This window comes from Parasteatoda tepidariorum, chromosome 6, assembly GCF_982258835.1.
Source record: "Parasteatoda tepidariorum strain Cologne lab strain chromosome 6, Ptep-v5.0, whole genome shotgun sequence".
Taxonomy (NCBI): domain Eukaryota; kingdom Metazoa; phylum Arthropoda; class Arachnida; order Araneae; family Theridiidae; genus Parasteatoda; species Parasteatoda tepidariorum.
The window spans coordinates 57,436,326-57,454,330 of record NC_141760.1 but is presented as its reverse complement, the minus strand read 5'-3'; the positions used below and the strand labels follow the sequence as shown (position 1 = coordinate 57,454,330).

The 18,005-nt window shown below is 29.9% G+C and overlaps 1 protein-coding gene across 5 annotated transcripts in view; it reads left to right on the top strand.

Annotated features, from left to right (window-relative positions):
* The window catches only part of LOC107441317 (uncharacterized), a 206,085-nt gene that overhangs the window by 123,939 nt on the left and 64,141 nt on the right, over nucleotides 1-18,005 (top strand). For 3 of the 5 annotated variants that reach the window (XR_015434916.1, XR_015434915.1, XR_015434914.1), the window contains exon 2: nucleotides 17,007-17,183. The gene's annotated coding sequence lies outside the window, so the exon portion shown is untranslated. Of the gene's footprint in view, nucleotides 1-13,559; nucleotides 13,892-17,006; nucleotides 17,184-18,005 lie in introns of those variants that run through there. The other 2 variants (XR_015434913.1, XR_015434912.1) reach the window with 1 other exon arrangement.

Genomic DNA, 18,005 nt, shown 5'->3' with positions numbered 1-18,005 from the left:
ACTACTTTTTCGCCTTTCATAAATGAATATTGTACTTTTTTAGCTCAATGATGATACATTTTTAAACCCGTATAATTTATTAATGTAATGTAATCGCAATTATTGATTAAAAAAAAACTTCAATACAACAATATAAATATTTTTACGAATCTAACAACAAGGTAATACAAAGCAATAAATGAATATAAAAATTGAAAGAATAATCTTCCCTAGCAGTAAAGCTAGAGTAAACAGATCTTATATACTATCTATTTATATCGCTATACTATGTGTATTGTAAGGAAATTGTTGAAAGAGTGACTAACAATCTAACAAGGTTTCGATAAAGGCTTTTAATTTTTTACAACCTATTGAGTTGGGGATAATGACTTAACTTATGCAAATATCTAAGAACTGTTGGAATTTCAAAAGGTAAAAAATGCACACTAATATCCTCAATAACTCGTAAAAATTAGGTTGTATGGCTGAAATAATACTAACTTTATAAAGGTAACAATTAACATTTATTGGATGGGGGAGGTTGGTACTTTGTTTATATGAACTAGAGCAGCACAATGGACTTTTTTTATGACGGTCTGGGAAACATCCCTGAATATGATCCAAAGACATGCCATCACAATTTGTGATGTCCACTTCCTCAATTTAGGCATAGATCTGAAGAGGCAGGAAATTTTCTCCAGATCCCAGAACTCATAGTATAGCTCATCGATCTCACACAGGACTTTCGACTCCACAGAATTTAAGACCACGTATATCACATAAACTCTGTAGTACTAAAAGAAAACAAAAAAAATTTAATTCTAAATAAATTAAACTTCTTTGAAAAAAACGTGCTAAAAAGCTGCAGAAATTTCAAAAAAAGTAGCAATAAAGGAAATGAAGGAAATAAAAATATGAATAAAAGTATGACCACCGAAGACGACGTCTTCAGGGGGTACCGGCCCCGGTAGCCATAAAGCAAAACCATTTCTAATTAAGGGAAAGGCAAATGACTAAATTAACTGAGGGAGTTAATTCTCCCTTAATTAGAAATGGTTCTGTTTTATGGCTACCGGGGCTGGTACCCCCTGAAGACGTCGTCTTCGGTGGTCATATTTTGATTAATATTTTTATTTCCTTCGTTTCCTTTAATGAACTCTGTAGGTCTTAGCGGGGTCAAGGATCAAACCCCAGTCCCTCCGAACAGAAGTCTGATTCTCTGACCACTGAGCAACCACGGCCCAACATTTATTTTAGTATAACAATACTGAGCCATTGATAAACACCAAGTAAATTATAAACAATTGCCTGGACAATTATATTTAACATTCATTAAGTCTAAACATAAAACCACTCAGAGTTGCCTATGGACAGTTAAAAGACTATGGAGTGACGTCAAGCCTGTTGCATTTATCAAGAACACAAAACCCGAATTATTTAATATTCAATACAAGGTAGACGCTATACTTTGTGGTGCATGAGGAGTTTTAAGTCGTTTAAATAAAAAAAATAAATAAAAAATACAAGGTAGACTATTCTAGGTCAAATGCCGGCTTAGGGCAATTTAGCAAAAAGGATTTTTTGTAGATGCTTAATGGGAATCCATTATGAGAATAAAAGCAAAATGTAGCATCCGACAGGATGAAAGCATTGACTAAATTATCGGCAAAGCCCTGATGAGCATCAAGGTCACAGATAGTAAGGAAGCTGATCGGCTCTTTCAGTCAACAAGCAACCGTGCTCAATCGGTACTCGAATCAAAACTTCTGTTGTGCTACACAAAAAAAAAATAATAATAATAAATAAATAAAAAATAAAATGAAATTCAAGACAATTAATTTGTGAGTTTCAGGCTAAATAAAGTGAAATTTTCCAGATCATTGATTAAAGAGAATTTTTAATTCTCGTTGCTATTGGAAAATATTGCACCGGATGGCTATTCCATCTTAAGTATTCAGTACAGATCAGATTTTTCATATACGGTAGCAAAAACTTACTTTCTTTGAATAAACATACCTTCATTCGACGAATTTGGATTTTTTTTACCCTCAAAAGATAGGAAAAGGTAGCTGCGATATCGGAAGTATGGTACCAGAAGTTTAAACAGAATAGTGGTCGAAAATTTGAGCTCCTTAATGTTAATTAGCTTTTCGGCGTATTTAGCAAATTTCTAGAATTGTTTAAGAAAGTCTAAAAATTTTGAAACACAATTATGAAACTAGTTTGTCTAAAAATAATTTTATTCAAAAATTAATTTTTTGAAATTATTTTTTTTTTTTAATGATGGTTGAACTGTTTATGAGAAATGAACTTGCAAAAAGCACGCATTTTTTTAAACATGAATTTGGAAACTCTCATTTCTCAAGAACTATGTTTCTAACGTTTCCGTTCAAATTTTTTATTTCGTCAGATAAAATTATACATTTTAAAATTTTGTAAGACTCTACATAGTTTAAATTTAAGAAAGCTGTTGACTATTATTAAGTTATTTTGTAAAAAATTATAAATAAATATGAAAAAATACTTTTTTTTGCATCGAAATATCTTTGGATAAGCGAGTGATACAACGGTATTCAATTTTTCAAGCTTTTCTCCAATAGTTTCAGATAACTGGCAAACTGCACAAAAATTGAAATTAGCATAAGCCCCCGAAATTTTTACAAATTTTCAACCTATATTATTTGAAATTAAGACTGCGCTTTTCTTAATTTTCTGACGCGCAATCTTTTTCTTTCAATTCAATTTTAAATTCAAGTTTTTTCAATTATGATTAAAACTATAAATAAATCTTTTAATGTAGTTGAGATATTCAGAAACTAACAATTTTAACATTTATTTATTATATGCATGATAAACATTCCAAAAGCAATCAATATTGTTCACGAGAAGAAATTCTAATCAATTTCATTAAATCCTATCAGATTCATTATGGATTAAGAATAAGATTCATTATGGATTCAACTACGGAAATAACATACATTGTAAGAGATAGAAACGACTGTTTTCTCTCTGTAAAGAAATCGTAAGAACCGCTACCTCTTCCGCTATTTTGGGTGTTATCTTAAGTTACATTTTGTTTTGCTGCAAAAAAAAAATAGGAAATTATAATGTAATTAGGAAGAACTGAAATTAAAATGATGAAATATTTTAAATTACGGAAGAGTGTATAAATTGTTGGGACTATAAAAAATTTGATTTTGATGAGAAATTCGAGAATTGATAACTTATGGGTGTTATTCGTTCAACATACATTTGCAGGCTTGTGTGCTCAATTAAGGCTGAGCTGCTTTGCGTCTGGCAAAAATACAGCTTCAAAGTTAAAATTTGCAATATTGAAAGAGCCATTTTTTTTTTTAGCTCTGTAGTTTTTTTTAATTTTATTTATTAATTTTTTTTTTTTTGAAATTATTATTTATTTGTAAATTATCACTTTCTAAAGTCTTAATTAATAACTAAAAAATATAAAGCTAACACAAGAATGAATTTAAAGAAAAAGAAACATATAACGACATCAAGATAAAAAAATAAAAGAACGAGAATTTTTTTGGAATTTGTTGATTAGTTTAGAAAGATAGATTTTTGTTGAGAATAGTTTCGGTTTGTATTCAATTTTTATACCAACCCATTACGGGTATACCAATTTACTGTTCATCACTCAAAGTCCAATCCCGTAGAAAGGTTTCATGGAACTATCAGACTGATCTTAAGAGTACTTTGTTTGGAGTTAGGTTCTGACAGGGAGAGGTTGCAACCATTTGCTCTTTTAGCTTTGGAAACTATAAAGCATGAAAGTACAAGTTTTTCTCCAGTAGAGTCAGTACAAGGAAAAATCTACATTCCCTTGAAACGGTGTACGAATAATGAACCAGGAAGGAAAAAAATGAGTCCTCTGTAACTGAATATGTTTTTCACCTAATAAACAGTCTAAAAAGATGCTAAGAACTTGAAATTAACAAGATGGAAGGGGCAGAGTTAAAAGGAAATCGTATTATCATAAAAACGGTATTAAGAGATAGTCCAGTGCCGGAGATTTGATTCTTGCTTTGGCAACGTTTAAAGCTGATAAACTCAACGGATTGGTCCGAAGAAGATAGAATGTAAAATGTCTGAAACTAATTATTTCGTGAGTATTCCTGTAAAAAGAGATGGTTCGCAGATTTATCAAATAAATATTATTCAACCATACTATAAAGAGCCTGAGATAACTGATTTCCTATCTTAGGTAGAAATCGATTCTTCATCTTTAGAACAAGATACTGACTTTCTACAAGTGTATAATACTCCAGATGAATTTGATGTATTTGAAATTATTAATGTTAGTGATCAAAGAGATCGCCTTAACATGAAAACAACCAATTAAGGAATATTTTTAAAAGATATTCGAAACGTTTATTAAATTACCTAGGGAAAACTAACTTAATAAAACATGACATTCGACATCGTGCAAATAAGCCAAATTTATTCAAGCTTTACCGAACTTCGCTCAGACAAACAGAAATTTTAAAAACTAAAGGACAGAAATGTTGAACTTAAAAATTATTGAATAAGGGGAGAGAGGTTATACTTCTCCTATGGGGACCCTAGTGGAAGCATCAAACAAGGATCCAAAGCCCTGCATTGATTACCAACTTCTCAACGAAATAACAGTAACACAATTGTTCCCACTTCCGAGCTTTGAAGACAGGGTTGAAGAGGTTGCCAAAGAGAAATTTATCAGCCTATTAGATTTCACCAAGGGTTACTGGCAAATTAAACTTAGTTAAATGGTCAAAGATAAGCTGCTTTTGTGACCAGTTTCTGAACTTATAGGCCATTACGACTTCTATTTGTGATGAAGAATGCAACTTATTTTTTAGCAAATTAATGGCATGATTACTAAAAGTTTTGAAGGAATTTGTAGTATCATATCTTTACGATATAGCATAATATCGGATAGCTGCAATCTTCATTTAGAATATCTTTATTGTATATTGTAGCGGATTAACGAAATAGAACTTATAGTGAAACCTTCAAAATGCCATTTTGTGCAAGATCATGTTCTTCATCTGGAACATATTTTTGGACATGATTATAGAAAACTTTCTGATATAAAAATACGAGTATTATCCAAATTTTCTCTGCCTAAGACCAAAACTGAGATAAGAGCATTTCAGGAACTAGCAAGCTGTTATAGTCAATATATACCAATGTTTTCCGTTCTAGTTGCGCCGTTAACTGATACCATAAAAGGAGAGGCAAAAAAGAGATAAATTACCAGAACTAACGAATGAGAAGAAACCTTTAAGAAACTAAAACAAAAGTTAACAAGCCAATCTATACTCATATATCCCAACTATGAAAAAGAACTTATATTGCAATCAACTGATTCAGTATGGGTGTGTTATTAACACAACTAGACATTGAGTGCCATGGACATCCCATAGTATATCTGAGTAAAAAATTTTATGAATCCGAAAAAAAATACCATACTACGGAAAAAGCACGTGACAGTATAATTTTTGCGATCAAGAAATTATTACACTATTAGGATGAGCAAATCCAAATTGATCAGCTAGCACTGATGTCATACATCAAATGTGTGGGTATCATAATCTTCTTTTTCTTGAAGTGCAAGTACCCAATTAGGAAATTCAGTTTTAAAATTAATTTTTTTATTGCAAAGTAATGCATTGGTTTCAACCTAAATTTTAGAGAAATGTATATAAATGAGTTCATAAAAAACTTTTCCCTCGTTTTCTCTGGAAAAGTTTTTCCAATGGGGGAGGAGTTATGAAGTCTTAAAAAGTTCTAAAAAAACATCTAGCTAACACAAACATAAATTAAAGAAAATTAATGAATAAAACGAGATCAAGAAAAAAATACAAGAACGAGGCAATTTTCAGAATTTTTGATTAGTTTGGAGAGTTAGATTGTTGTTGAGAATAGTTTTTGTTAGTATTTAAAGTTGATACTAACCCGTCTCGGGTATTTAAATTTACGTTGGCTAAGTTTATATTAACCCGTAACATGTATTTGAATTTAGTTTTGCTGTGTTGATGTGTGGTTGGTGTCAAATAAATGTGTTTTTGTAAAATAAACTGTTTTTTCAATATAGCTTGATTCGTTACAGCTCTAATTTTTTGAGTAATTTTTGAGGGATTTTTTTCTCACCCCCACTTTTTTTACTTTAAAAAATTACTATTTATCTGTTGATGTAGAAAAATTCATTCACATCTTTCGAGTTTTTCATTTTACAAGTTTGTACTTGAGATCAATTAAGAAGTATCAAAATAAAAGACAGGAAATTAGATGTTTTCAGACATAAATATTATTGTCCATAATGAAATTTTCAAAAACGTAAAAATCTTACATCACGAGAAATAAGAAAAATATTTCCTACCATAAGTCTGTTATAATGCTAGAAATCTGGCTTCCTTCCTTCCTCACTGGCTCGACAGCCCAGGATGGGCCTTGGCCTTCTCCAGTAGTTTTTTCCAAGCTGTCCTTCTTTTGGCAATGGACTTCCAATTCTTTATTTTTAATATAGATAAATCTTTCTCCAGGGTATCTAGCCATCTGAGATTTGGCCTGCCCCTTCTACGTGTTCCTGTCGGCCGGGCATCAAAAATCTTTTTCACAATACGGTCTTCTTCCATTCTTACTAAGTGGCCTGCCCATTTTATCTTTTGGACCTTAATGAATCTTATGATGTCTGGTTCATTATATGATCGATAGAGTTCTAAATTTGATCTTCTTAACCACTGAACGTTTTTATTAATTCCTCCAAAAATGCACCGTAATATCTTTCTCTCAAATATGCTCAGCATTTCTTCATCTGCACGAGTCAATGTCCATGTTTCACAAGCATATGTTAAAACTGACCTAATGAGGCCTTTAAATAATAACAGCTTTGTTTTTCTCTTGATTACATTTGATCTTAAAAACTTTCTTAATCCATAAAGGCACCTATTTGCTGCTGTGATTCTCTTTCGTATTTCTGCAGTTACATCGTTCCTGTTATTTATTTCAGAGCCTAAATACGTGAAGCTGTCCACTACCTCGAATGAATGTCCCCCAATTTTTAGATGGGTACTCCTGTGGGCTGTTTTAGTACAAGGCATATACTTAGTTTTATTTTCATTTATTTTTAGACCCATCTTCAGGGCCTCTTTCTCTAAAGAAATAAAGGCCTCTTCAAGTGCTCTTGGTGTTCGAGCAATAATTCCTATATCGTCAGCAAAAGCCAACAATTGCATTGACTTATTAAATATAGTTCCTCTGTTATTGATTTTTGAATCTCTTATTACCTTTTCTAATGCTAGATTAAAAAGGAGACAGGCTAAAGAATCTCCCTGTCGCACACCATTTTTTATTTCTAATGGCTCTGATAAACAATTCTGTATTTTTACCATGATTTTAGTTTCACTTAGTGTTAGGTTAATCAATCTCACCAATTTTTCTGGTATTTTAAATTCTCTCATTGCCATGATCAAAGCTTTTCTGTTAATACTATCATAGGCGGTTTTAAAGTCAATGAACAGGTTGTGCAAATCAATTCCAAATTCTCTCGTTTTCTCCAATATCTGCCGAATGGTAAAAATTTGCTCAGTAGTTGATCTTCCCCTTCTAAAACCACTTTGATACTCTCCTATTATTTCCTCTGAAAACATAGTAAGTCTATTGAATAAAATATTTGAGAATACCTTATAGCTCGTGCAAAGTAAGTTAATTCCTCGGTAGTTTGAGCATTCAAGAACATCTCCCTTTTTATGAATTACACAAGTCAAACTAATTTTCCAATCCTCTGGGATTACTTCCAGTTCCCATATAATTAGTAATAGATCATATATTTTCTTCGCAACCTCCATTCCCCCACCTTTTATTAATTCAGATGGTATGGTGTCAGGGCCAGGAGCTTTATTGTTTTTTAATTTGTCAATTCCCATGATGACCTCTTCCAACGTTGGAGGTGTAACCATTTCTTGGTTATGCATCTGTAAATTGTCTATTGCTATCTCGTCTTCTTCCTCATCACCATTCAACAGATGGTCAAAGTGTTCATTCCATCTGTTCAGCACCTCTTCTCTATCGCTTAAGATCGTTCCTTCCCTGCTTCTGCAAGAGTTTGTTCTTGGCTTGAATTCCTTGCGACCCAAGTTTATTTCTCAAAAGAAAGCTCTGCTTTCCCTTGATCCCCTTAAATGTTCAACATTTTCAAAAAGATCTTCGAAAAATAATCTCTTTTTTTCTTTATGGATCTTCTTCTCTTCTCTTCTTGCTTCTTTATAAGCATTTTCAGCATTTCTTGCATGCCTTGAACTTATCATTCTTTTATAAGCCTCATTCTTTTTATAAGTTGCCATAAAACAATCATTGTCAAACCAGTCCTTTCTTCCGGTTCTCTCGATCTTTTCCACAACCTGGTCTCCTGTTTCGATAAGAGCTCTCTTAATAACATTCCATTCCCTGTTAACATCATCCCTTTCTGAAGAATCATCAGTCACTTCAAGCCTCCTTTCAATTTGTTCCTGGAACTTTTTTCTTGTAGTCTCTTTTTTTAGCTGTTCACCATCATATTTTTTCAGACGTTCTCCGCGAGCTTTACGAATATTTGATATTCTGGCTCTAACCTCTGCCAGAACCAGAAAATGATCGGAATCTATGTTTGCCCCACGATAAGATCTTACGTCCAGTATATCCGATTTGTGTCTTGAATCAATTAAAATATGGTCAATCTGGTTGTAAGTATTTCCATTAGGAGATTTCCAAGTCATTTTATGAATTCTTTTATGTTGGAACATTGTACTTGGTATGACCATATTATGATCTGTAGCAAAATCTATGAGTCTTTTTCCGTTGTCATTTGAAATATCATGAAGACTATACCCTCCAATCACTGGCCTGAACTCTTTTTCCACTCCAATTTTTGCATTTGCATCCCCTAGAAAGATTTTAACGTCATTTTTAGGACATGAATTATATAATCTATGTAGCTCCTCGTAGAAAATCTCCTTTTCCGCGCCATCTTTGTCCTCTGTAGGAGCATGAAAGTTGATAAAACTGTAGTTAAAGAAAATGCCCTTTATCCTTATTTTGCATAGTCTAGGTGTCCTGCAATCAAAATCAATCAGAAGTGGTCTTATTCTCTTACTCAATATGAAACCAGTACCAAACATGTGTTTTTCTCTATCACAGCTATAGACAACTGTATGATTTTTCTTTTCAATTATTCCCTCTCCTGTCCATCGAATTTCTTGCACAGCCAACAAATCAATTCTATAGCTGCCAACTTGTTCAATCAGCATTTGCAACCCCTTATTTCTATACAATGATCGAACATTCCACGATCCAATTCTCATATGCCTCAAACCATTTCCAGTCCGTTTCCTTAAAGTCAGCCCGGGTTTATTTTCTACTTGAGATTTCGTAACATGGAGTTTTTTACAGGGTGGGGTTGTTGGCCCCACGCCCAACCCCCAACCTGGAGGACCAGGGTGTTCCTCTTCGTCTGGTGTCTCCCCTCCGACCAGTCCGGCTTGGGTGACCCTGCCAGGAGCCGAAGCTCCCGCCGGCATAGCTCTCGGGATCAACAACACACACAAACCACAACACCACGTTAAGGTGGGAACACCATCGTGTGGAGAAGTCTGGCTAACAAGTAAAATTACTTCTCATTAATTTCCTCTTATTATGTCCATAATTTTAATTTCCAAGTTTAATAATTTTTAGAGTGCGTTTAAATATATTTTAAATCTAGGTATTGGTTCATTTCATCAAGATTACTAACAAAATGTTTTACATAAAATTTTAATCATAATATATGTTGTTAACAAAATGGTCTTTTTTTTGTTGAGAATTTCGATGAAAGGAAGCAAAGATGATTAATACTAAGAAATTATAGGTGTTTTGAAGCAAAGCAAACAAGGGATGGAGCGCCTCTATTTAGAAAGTTTAATTTAAATTTAGTAAATTTCAGGATTTCTATATTGAACTATATGAGTACGTAATTTAGTCTTAGAAACAAACATTTCTAACCATTCTGTATTTCAGCTTAACTTGTTTAAGTACACAAAAAATAACAAAAATACCAAAAAAATTTTATTGCTTATAATAAAACTTCAAACTATTTCAAATGCACTGAAAAAAATTCATCTCTCTATCTATGTTTTTAAAAAAGTTATGAATGATTTTAGATTGTTCTAATACAGAAACTTGCTCAGCAGTCGGACTTTAAAGTGCTTTTTCTCATAGATGATAATTTTGTGTTTTAATCTTAATTAAATCCCTAAGGAATTGTTTCTATTTAAGATAAAGCTTTGAAGTAAACTTTTTTTATCTTGAGTATAATACACTTATTTAAACTGTGCATGGAAAAAGAATTTTATGAGGTATTACAGTTTTTACGGCATGTTATATATACCTAACAGGAATTTTTACCCTTTTCTTCTACTTTTTTACAAAATAATCTATAAAAAATATTCCAATTGATATATCAACAAATGAATGCACAAAATTGTTAAAATGAATATAGCAAATACTAAGAAAAAATTTCTTTTTGAAAATATGATAAAATAAAAAAGCCTTCGAGATTTAAAAATTTTGAATTTTTTCAACTTTTTTTTTTAAAAATTTCAAAAATTTAAACAGTTTAATTAATTCTGAAGATAAATTATTGATTATAAGTTAAATGAACATGTAAAGCATCCTCAAAATGAATGATTATACCTTTATTTTAAAAAATTGTTGCAAAGGTACTGTAACCCCTTAAAACTTTGTAGTTTTCATCGTATTCTGTATAAACATATTCTATAACTTTTGATGAAATTGTTTTTGCTAAATCATTATTTTGAATGCATTTAGAAGTATCTTCTTTTCAATATTTCTTTTCAAAATTCATTTATGGGATGAAATAATAAAATGAAGGAATTTTACAAAAATAAACCTAAAGCAGTCGTTATTTAGAAAAATTGTTTTATATGAGTTAAGAGACATTTCTTTATAATAGTTCAATTAGTTTCGTTGAAAAATAACAAATTTAAGGAGTAGGCATTGGATTTTATAATACCTGTAAATCTAACTTTCAAACGCAGGTTTTCAGTTCCTTTGTAATGTATATTTAACTCTTAAATGAATGTCTCCTTAATGGAGCCTTATATTTTAAACTTGCAACAATTTATCCAAATATAATCTCAAATATTTATTATATATTTTATACAAAATTACAAGGATTTTAAAAAAAAATGAAAAAACATTAAGCACATTTTCAACACATGATTTACATGATACTCAAACATCATTTTTGCTTGAAATTGGATTAGTTTTTTATTAGATTAATCAGTAAAATATGCTTAAACGTTTTCGTAATTAACTGAATAATGTGCCTCAAACGCGAATATAAGAGTTTACGACTGTTTTATATTAAAAAGTAAAATTTAAGTTTGTTTTCCAATCATTATTTTATCATTGTATTGTTCAATATCATCTTTTATGCATCGTAACGTAATTAATATATAAATTTAACTAAGAAAATTTAATTGCTATTCTATAGATAAAATTAATCAATTTATTTGATTTGATTGTGAAGAAATTAAGTTTGAGAATTAACCTGCTTTTAGGAAACGCTTAATTTGAGGAAGAATTCTTGGCCTCTTTATATTTCCTGTCCATTTTTTTTAAGTGTGAGAAAAGTCCAAGTTCATGAGCATCGCAGAAAGTTTGGTGTTGTGGTCAGATGTGTGTGTGTGTGCGTGTATTTTTTTCCATTTTTTAAAAAAAAAAAAAAAGGAGGGAGCGTTTGTCTAATGTCTTCATTTGATACTTTGGATTGAATGACTTACTTAGCTTATGATTGGTTTCTTACCTTTACTTTTTAGATGACTGGATATGAACTTTTAAGGGGGTCGAATGTTTAGTGGTGATTCCATAAGTATTCTGAAGTGACGGAAGGACGAAAATGGCATGGTAGGTGTGTGTTCGTAAAAATTTTGATATAAGAGAATTTTTTTTTTAAAATAACGGTAAATATAGTTAAAATGATTATTATTAATTAAATCAATGATTAATTTACCTTCATTGTTGTTTCTTCCACTGCGCATTTTGACTCTATTATATTTTCATAATCGTATAATATTATTTCTTTACCTTATTTCAGAATCAATAAAAAAAAATGTGCTATTAACTTATGATGTTGAATTCAATCTTATTTATGCCTAGTTCTTTCACTTAAATTTATATACGATTATGTAACTGTATACAGAGGGTTTTGTAGCCATCAGCCGTGAAAAATATTGCTAAAATCCTTGTTAAAATTATGTCAGAAAATATGCTTTTAAGAGTTTCAAGTTAATAATCTATTAGCAAAGAAGAAACAAAAGCTCTATCAAAATCTGTCAAATAATTAAATAAAGTAGGTTCGAAGAAAAACATTAAAGCCAAATTATTTGTCTTATAAAATGTAGGCGTGTTTCTTATACTGTTTTAGATTATGTCAGTTGGGATTTGTTGGATTTCTATAGCTTTATAGTTTGTTTGTTTTTATTTTAATGTAGATTTTTCTCACTTAAATGTTACTTTTCAAACTTTTAATGAGTTTTCTTCTTTCATTCCTTTTTGAGAAGGATTCTGAATACATGTCATAAGGTAATCACAGAGACGTTTTTATAGTAATAAATTAATGCATTTAAAATGTTAAAATAGAAAAAATGGAATAAATAAATGTAAAATGCCCCATTGCATTAAGTCTAACATTTTGACAAATTTATTCCATCTGACTTATGAATATAAAACATAACTTTTAAATAAGGGAATCTGGGCTATATTATTAATTAATATTTTTAATTAAAATTTAAGAGAAACATTTAATAATCTTAGAATTTGAAACCATGCACTAAGAATTTCTTACTAATATTTCTTACGTCACATCCTATTATTTTTTTAATCATGATTCATATTAAATCTAGTCATACTTACAAGTTAAAAAAACAATTAAAAAAAACGCTATTTTTAATTTCGATTATTTTTATTTCATTATGTACTTTTTTATTTTATTATATACTTCTTCGCAGAATTATAATGTAGTAAAATAATATCCTCCGAAGTTAATCATTTATGTTGCTATAGCCAAAATTTTTAATTTATATGAATTTAGATGTTTTATATCATTTTCTTTAGCATAGATTAATATAATCCATATCATTCAATTCATTTTTTCCCCTTATATTCAGCGATTTACTAGTAGGAAAAATATCTCGCAATCTACAATGTAGTCGACTAACTTAAATCATGCTTTTGGTATGGAAACATAAGTCATAGTTTTGAATTTTATTAATTATGTTATATTATTGATTCGTATTAATTTTAAAATCTTCGATAAATTTCTTACTTAAAATGTTTTTAGAAAACAAAAAATAGGGGCAATAAATTTATTCTGTCATGAAGTCAGTACTAAAAGCCTTTATCTTAATTGGAAAGACAAATTCTCATAACTCTTACAATTTAAACATTTCCTCACTGAAACAATTGAGCCAAATAACAGCGCCAAACTCGCCAAAGGCATTATCCACCAAAGTAATAGCTTTACTGGATCATTTTCTCTCAGAGAATATCGAGAGTTACTTGGAGTAAGTGGAAAAAGTAATGTTGACCAAGTGTACTTTGAAAACACGTGGTAATGAATCCTGGTGAAAGTTATTTAACCAAGACACAGAAATTTTTGAGTCGTGTTATCCTTTTAGATTAATGAATATATTCTAAGAAATAATTATGATTGTCAACACAATTTATGAATGAACTAGGCATATTTTTTTTCTAATTTTGATGAAGTTTATTGGCGCGATTTTGCCTTTCATAAAGCACATGATGTTGGCTTTAATCATTAGTTTTTTTACATGGACACTTATTTCGGCAAATTCATCTTTCATGACCTATGATCGAAGTAAGATAAAAAAGAGAGAATATTTTTTCGTTATTTAATTCTTTTAAAATCGTTCTTTTCATTGATAAATAGATTAATTTTTTAATCTGTTCAGAAGTATTTTTTTCCATAATAAGATTCCATTACAACGAATTAAACAGATAATATTCCTTTCAAATTGGGATATAATTTGTTTGCTTTTTATTCCTTTTTTACACATGAACCAATTCTTTGTGTAGTATAAATAATTCAATCTGGAAGTTTTTATTATAAGAAGTTTTCATGTTTCCATACTTTGCAATAAAATACCATTAGTCAATTCTGATTTAATAACAAAATTTAAATTAGTAATGGGATCTAACATTTCTCAACCATAATTCTTTCAAGAATATCAGAAACACAAAAAGTTTCTTGCGATTGAAAAAATTGATTTTTGAGACAATTTTAATTATGAAAATAAGACATAATGGTCAAAAACCGTTTTTTATTATAATCAGCTCATTCTTATTCACCAGAAAATCCTACGGTATACATCCTTTATTTACAAAAAAGATTCTCGTACAAATTATTTATCTATAGCTTATACCGTATTTATCAGCACTATTATTTGCCTTTCGTAATAATAGTCTAAAATTATTACGTATTTTTAAATTGATTAGTTTTCAAAACTAATGGCTTAAAACTTAAAGAAATGTTACTTTTACTGCATAATAAAGAAATTACAAGGCAACATTTTATGGTTAAGTCATTTTGTTGCAGTTAAAAGTTATTAAATCTAACTAAAGTTGCTTTTTAATATGTTGCAGTTACTTTTAAAATTAATATTATGTAAAGCTGTGTTTAATAACAATTTGCAATTAAATTAATGAATTTAAAATTTTTAAAGCATTAATTATTGTGCTTTGACGAAAAGCAGTTAGCAATTTCTAATAATAACCAAAAATTTTAAAATGAATTTAAAAGAGCAAAATTGCAAATGAAGTTTTGATGGAAACCGAACAAAATAAAAAGGTTTATATTTTGTCCCATTAGAATGGGAAGCTAAAGCTTTGAAATCAAATCTTGGTTAATACAATAAAACAAATTTGAGGTCTTTCAATAAAGTACTTTTTAATGTTGATATAACCATCCAGTTCCTTAGCAAAACATTCAATGCAAAACTGATTGCATAGAATTATAGAAGTTGATGAGTGAAGCGAGTTGGGGATAATGTCCCCTTGCATTTAAATAAAACTAAGACTTTATCCTATTAATTATTCTATGTAAATACTAGAATTATTTTATGTTACATATAAATGGTCATAGATATATTCTCTTCTCTTTAAAATATTGCTTTCTTATTATTAGTAAAAAATACATTAATAAAAAATGTATTTATAAAATAAAAGAATGTGAACAAATTTTAACATCTTATATATATATTCATAAATAAATGATATTGTAAATAATTTTATCTTGACTATCAATGTTCATTTCTGTAACCTTGTAATTTTTAATCCAATCCAGAACTCCTGTGTTAAATATTGGGAATCTAGCCTTCCTAGATGAATAACTTTTTGACTGAACTAACCCGCATTTGTGTTACATTTAGAGGAAAATCATGAAAGCATTTCATCGTAGTTGCCATCTCCTAGTCAAGAGTCAATTGTTGACCGGAGGATCATAGAGGTTAAGGCTTTACAATTTCTAGACCAATGACATAATGGTAGCATTGAGATCAACATTATGCTTACCCCACCTTTACTTCCCAGACAAGCTGGTACTAATTCATATAAAGCTGGGTGGGCATCTGGTCACCAATAAAGATAAAACTCTAGCCTTTCCCAAGGATAGCTCAGTGACTTAATCATTGCACCATCCTGACTTCATAAATTAACACAACGCAAATGAAAACTGCAATATTTTACAATGTTAAAATTATGTATAATATCACCTATTATTATATTTAATGTGCCGACCGGCCTGTGTAGGGGGCAGGGACCTGTCCTTGCATCAAAAAGGCTCTGGGTTCGAATCCCGGGCAAGGCATGGATGTTCTTTCCTTCTCTGTACTATCTGTCCTCACTGTGGGAGTGACGTTGGCCCACCTAATATGGTGCCCCTGAAAGAGAGGCCAACAAAATCGCCCTGTATATGCCTGAATTGACGGATGTTAACACAGGTGGGCATTGGAAAAAAAATGATATTTAATGTTGTTAAAACATTACTTTATTAAAGAATCGGCTGATTCTGATGTTACAATATGATGCTATATAATAATTCCAATTCGGTATAAAAGAGAATTCATATTTAAACATTGAACTTTAAAGATTGTCTGAATGCATATTATGATAAAAGTTTTTATTTCCTTCTGAAATATTGGCATACATTACATTAACATAGTTTCCGTGTTTATTTAAGTCTCTTTTAAAGAAGCAAAACGATCAATAAGAGACGTCTTGTTTTTATAAAAGATATTTCAAAGCCAATATTTTATTTTCTACTTGCGCAAAGAACACCTAAAGTTCAACCTATCGATTTTCAATAGTTTTTAGAAATATGATGACACAAAGTTATTTAAATACGTACAAATAAAGCCAAATTCATGTCGATTCTAGCTAGGCTTGTTTAACAATTCTTTGCTTTGCTTGGATTTTGCTTTTAAGATTTCATATCAATAAAAATAATTTTCGAATTCAAAATAAAATTTTGAATATTTTTTTTTACTTTCTACATCTTTAATTAATATTTAAACCCTTAATAATGTTCAACCTTTTATTTTTGCTGATGACTCCATCAATAATTAGTTAGATATCGCAAATAAAATGTTAATTTACAACATTTTAAAAAATGATTGTTAAAATTTGCTCCTTAAAATTTTGTCAATGAGTATATGGGCATAATAACGATAAAGCTTATCAAATTATCCTACAATCTCACAGTACATTCCTAACCTTACAAAAGTTATGAATACTTAAGGAGGAATGCAAAATATATTTTTTTCTGCCCTATTAAGATAAGAAACAAACAAGAAGTGACAAAAATGTTTTGTTAATATTCCATCATTTACTGCGATTTCGGCTATTCATGGCAAAAGGAAAAAATATCTGAAATACTTTCGGTTGTCAGTGTAAAAATATTTGTCTTTCTTTTTCAGAATTGTCCGCGAACTTGCAGTCGACACTTTCTCTTGATTCACCTATAGATGTGGGTATTCTACTGAAGGATCTAATGCCTCGTAAAAAGTTACGTGAAGAGCATGTTCTACTGACCATTGATTTCCCAGGCACGAATCACGAGTTCACTTTGTTTCTAGAAAGGACAAGGGGTAGAGGTAAACTTATTTAAATTTTTAGATATCTACCTATTGCTAAAATGAAAGCATTGCTTAAAAATGCACGTTAATTTTTATTTTAATTATAAGTAAATATAAAAAGACTTCTGTATTTAATGTATATTTTTAAAATCCTTATCAAAATTAAAATATAAAAAAGGTTGCACATGAGGATGGCTAATTAATATTTAAGAGGAAAAAATAATGTCTAAATTTGACAAATTGTAGTAGAAGTGGGTGAAAAAGAAATTTGAAAACAGATTTAATTGGAGCTTGAAACTTGAAAATGATTTTAACCATAGTGTTTCAACTGCTTCTCTCGCAATCAAATCTCTTTTACTGTTTATTATATTTACTTTTTTCTTCGTAAAAACAATATTTAACTCCCAACGTGTATATCTTTTTATATATATATTTTCATTTTATAAAGATTCTTATAATACATCTTAAGGGTGGTCTTTACGTTACGAAATACCCTCCAAGTAACTAAAACTGAAGAGCATACTTCTTGTTGATTCATTTTTAATAAGTATAATTTTCAAATTTATAGATTATGTTTGACATTTTTTAAACTAATAACCATATTGATTGTCAACGCACTATAAGCTTAAGTAATTAATATTAAAAGTTATAACTAATATTAGTTTATTAAAGTGTAGAATTGCTGGTGATGGAATAAGATATGGTAGCAAAAAACAAGAGAAAAGGTAAATTACAAGAATTTAAATTATTTTAAAAATATATGGGAATACTCAGGCAATACGCAAAAGCTTTTAATTTTCCTTTAAATTCTCAGACTTAAAAAAAGCAACTTATTTTGCA